We start from the raw sequence: 4,105 nt of genomic DNA, 5'->3' as shown, positions 1-4,105 counted from the left end.
AGTAGAAGGAATGAACTACATTATCTATTATTTAAAAATGATTAGGATCGGCTGGGTGCAGTGGCACCCAGTGGGTTTTTTTTTTTTTTTTTTTTTTTTTTGAAGAAGGCCATTTTACTTTGGGCGTTTTAATTCCATTGCTGAGGCTGGGAATCAATGCCCGGGACAGGGAAGGACAGTTGTGGAAGTGTAGGCAGAGGGACGTGGGGTATGGTGGGAAGGGACATTCCTGCAGGCCTCTGCTGTAGAGGACCCAAGGTAGGTGGGCGCAGGGCATGGCTGGCGGAAGGTGGGTTAAGCTAGTAAAGCGTCTCGCGGTCATGGGTGCGCAGGTGGCGCAGCCGGTGGGAGCTGCGGCTGAAGCTGCGGCCACACTGCGTGCAAGAGTAGGGCCTGGCGCCCGTGTGCACCAGCTGGTGTCGCAGCAGGTTGCAGCTGCGGCTGAAGCTCTTACCGCACTCCATGCACTCCTGCGGGGGCTCGGCCTGCTCCTGCCCAGGCTCCGCATGGGTAGCCAGGTGCCGCCGTAGGTGCGCCTTACGCCGGAAGCTGAGGCCACATGTCTGGCAGCTGTAAGGCCGCTCGCCTGTGTGGCTGCGGCGGTGGCGGGCCAGGTTGGAGCTATTGCGGAAGCGGTGGCCGCAGGTGTCGCACGCGTGGGGCTTCTCCCCAGTGTGGATGCGCTGGTGGCGCGCCAGGTGGGCGCTCTGGCTGAAGCCCTCACCGCACTCGCTGCAGCGGCAGGGCTTCTCGCCCGTGTGGCTATGCTGGTGGCGGGCAAGGTCCTGGGGCTGGCCAAAGCTCTTGCCGCACTGGGTGCAGTGGTGGGGCCGAGGGCCACCGTGGGTCAGCAGCTGGCGGGCCACGCTGGCCCGGCGCACAAAGAGCTTCCTGCACTGCGGGCAGACGTAGGGCTTCTCGCCGGTGTGCACCCGTTGGTGGCTGACCCGCTGCGAGCTCTGCGTGAAGCTGCGGCCACAAGCCTGGCAGGAGAAGGACCGCTCGCCCGTGTGCACCCGCCGGTGGGTCACCAGGTGCTCACTGCGCCGGAAGGCTTTGCCGCAGTCGCTGCACACGAAGGGCCTCCGGTCAGAGTCCCGGCGGCGGCTGCCGGAGCCTTCAGAGGACCGGTGGTCCTTGTCCCTGGCATGGGTCCGCAGGTGGCGCTTGAGGCTGGAGCGGCGCTGAAAGGTCTGGCCGCAGTGGGAGCACAGGACCTCGTTTGGCGGCGGCGCTTCGGCCTTGCTGTCAGGCGCGCAGGGCGGTTTCTGGTCCTGGGCGCGAGCCAGCGGGTGCTGCACGAGGCTGGTGCGGTGCTGGAAGCCGCGGCCGCACTCAGTGCACAGGAAGGCGGGCTCGGAGGAGTGGCTGGGCAGGTGCTTGCTCAGGTGTGAGCTCTGGCGGAAGCGGTGATCGCACAGGTGGCAGGCGTGCGGCCGCTCGTCCGTGTGAATGCGCCTGTGCAGCTTGAGGATGGAGCTGCGGCCGAAGCTCTTCCAGCAGCACAGGCACAGGAAGGAGCGCCCAGCCGGGTGCGAGCGCAGCTGGTGCGCCTTCAGGCGAGACAACTGCGGGAAGCTCACCCAGCAGTCCGCGCAGATGAACTGCAACTCCGGATGGCGCTCAGGGGCGCCCTTGGCCACTTTGACCTCCAATATTTCACTGCCACCAAGAAGGGACCCATCTTGACTGGGGGCGCTGTCCGCAGGGCCCGGTCCGAGTGTCTGGGCCGGAGGCTCTCCTGGCGCCCCAGGACTGTCTGCCTGGGACTCTGCTAAGATGGCAGCGGGCCAGGCAGCCCCTTTGGGGTCGTCTTGTTTAAACTCCTCCTTGTCTGGAGTTCTGCTTCTGAATCCCAGAGGATATGCAGGCCACACCTTATTCTCTGGCACAACCTCAAAAATGTAGGAGTCAAGTGTGCTCCTCCCCGTCCCTCCCCCCCCCCCCCCCCCGCAAGGCCCAAGTAGATCCTTGGTCTGCGCTCCAGCGTGGGTGCAGCTGTGCAGGCACGAGGTGTCCATCAGACCGTGGCTACCAATGGGCCGAGCAGCACCCAGCCTGCCCTGCCGAAGGCCAGAGCCGTGGCTCCCAAACCCAGCAGCCGGGGGGAGTATGTGGTGGCCAAGCTGGATGACCTCATCAACTGGGCCCGCAGGAGCTCCCTGTGGCCCATGACCTTCGGCCTGGCCTGCTGCGCCGTGGAGATGATGCACATGGCCGCACCACGCTATGACATGGACCACTTCCGCGTGGTCTTACGCACCAGCCCACGCCAGTCCGACGTGATGATCGTGGCCGGCACACTCACCAACAAGATGGCCCCCGCGCTCCGCAAGGTCTGCGACCAGATGCCCGAGCCACGTTACGTGGTGTCGGTGGGGAGCTGTGCCAACGGCGGCGGCTACTACCACTACTCCTACTCGGTTGTGAGGGGCTGCGACCGCATCGTGCCCGTGGACATCTATGTCCCAGGCTGCCTGCCCACGGCCGAGGCCCTGCTCTAGGGCATCCTGCAGCTGCAGAGGAAGATCAAGCGGGAGCGGAGGCTGCAGATCTGGTATCGCAGGTAGCGCCACCGCCAGAGCCTGGCCCGGAGCCGTCCTGTCCCCCTTCTGTCCCGTGAGTTTGTCAATAAACCCCCCCTTGGGCCCCCGCAAAAAAAAAAAAAAAAAAAAAAAATCCCTGCTTAGTGAAAGCAGGGATTTCTGTCTCTTTAGCTCACTGCTCTTTCTCTAGTGCCTAGGACAGCTCTTAGCACACAGAGGACAACAAATAAACCTGAGGATAAATGAGTAAATGTATGAATTGAGCATGCATGGCTTTTGTATTTGGGAGGAATCCATTGTAAACAGTTTTATATATATATATACATGCTGATATATATATATATATATATATATACACATCAGCATGTATATATATATATCTGCGTGTGTGTGTGTGTGTGTGTGTGTGTGTGTATATATATATATATATATATATAAAGATGAATCAAGAAGTGTTCTCTTCTTATGTAAACACAGGAAAATCATCAGACATCTCAGCCACTGAACCTACTACTTACAAATGATGTGTGTGTGAAAATGATGTGCACTTTATTCATGAGGCAAAATATAGAATCAGGTATCAAGCGGCAGGACTGGGGTCCTATGCTTTGTGTCTTCTCCAGAAAGGGAAGAAGACAGGAATGGAGGGTCTCCCTGGTGAGGAAACATGGGAGGAAACACAACCACCCGTGTTTCCTCACCCGTTTATCACCCAAGACAATGACAGAATGGAGCCTTGCTGTCTCTTTATAGCAGGGCAGAAAAAGCCAGCCAAGGAAGGTGAATGAAAGACTTGGAGGACTTGGCCCCAGACACTTGACTAAGATTACATCTGTCTGGGAGGGCTGCATGGATTGAAAATTAGTGCAGTGGCATGCACCTGAAATCCCAGAAGTTTGGTAGGTCGAAGCAGGTGGATTGCTTGAGCCCAGGAGTTTGAAACCAGCCTGGGAAACATAGAGAAACCCTGACTCCATAAAAAATACAAAAATTAATAGGGCGTTGTGGCACATGCTTGCGGTTCCAGCTACTCAGGAGGCTGAGGTGGGAGGATCACTTAAGCCCAGGAAGTCGAGGCTGCAGTGAGCCAAAATTGCACCACTGTACCCCAGCCTAGGCAGCAGAGTGAGACCTTGTAGAAAATAAAAAAGAAAAAAAAAAGAAAAAAAAAAAAACCAGGTGTGGTGGCTCATACCTGTAATTCCAACACTTTGGGAGATCAAGGTGATCACTTTATGTCAGGAGTTACAGACCAGCCTGGCCAACATGATGAAACCCTGTTTCCACTGAAAGCACAAAAATTTGCTGGACATGGTAGCACATGCTTGTAATTTCAGCTACTTGGGAAGCTGAGGCAGGAGGATTGCTTGAACCTGGGAGGTGGAGGCTGCAGTGGTCTGAGATTGCACCACTGCACTCCAGTCTGGGCAACAGAGTGAGACTTCATCTCAAAAGAATAAAATTAAAAATTAAATTAAAAATTAATTAATTAATTAGCCTAAGGGCTTACATGTCTAGAAGGAATCATTTTTTTCAGCCTTTTGAGGCAATCTAAACTT

General features: G+C 56.5%; 2 pseudogenes across 1 annotated transcript; one reads left to right on the top strand and one right to left on the bottom strand.

The window, feature by feature from the left end:
• Positions 1-299: 299 nt before the first annotated feature.
• Positions 300-1,901, bottom strand: LOC116547946 (annotated as a pseudogene).
• A 66-nt stretch (positions 1,902-1,967) lies between these two features.
• Positions 1,968-2,643, top strand: LOC116547945 (annotated as a pseudogene). The gene has a single exon (XR_004267242.1). The product of XR_004267242.1 is annotated as an NADH dehydrogenase [ubiquinone] iron-sulfur protein 7, mitochondrial-like (transcript).
• Positions 2,644-4,105: the final 1,462 nt, after the last annotated feature.

Source organism: Sapajus apella, unplaced genomic scaffold (assembly GCF_009761245.1).
Source record: "Sapajus apella isolate SASKATOON/1434 unplaced genomic scaffold, GSC_monkey_1.0 scaffold5669, whole genome shotgun sequence".
NCBI lineage: Eukaryota > Metazoa > Chordata > Mammalia > Primates > Cebidae > Sapajus > Sapajus apella.
Note: the sequence above shows the minus strand (reverse complement) of the source record. Positions and strands in the feature narration are given on the sequence as shown.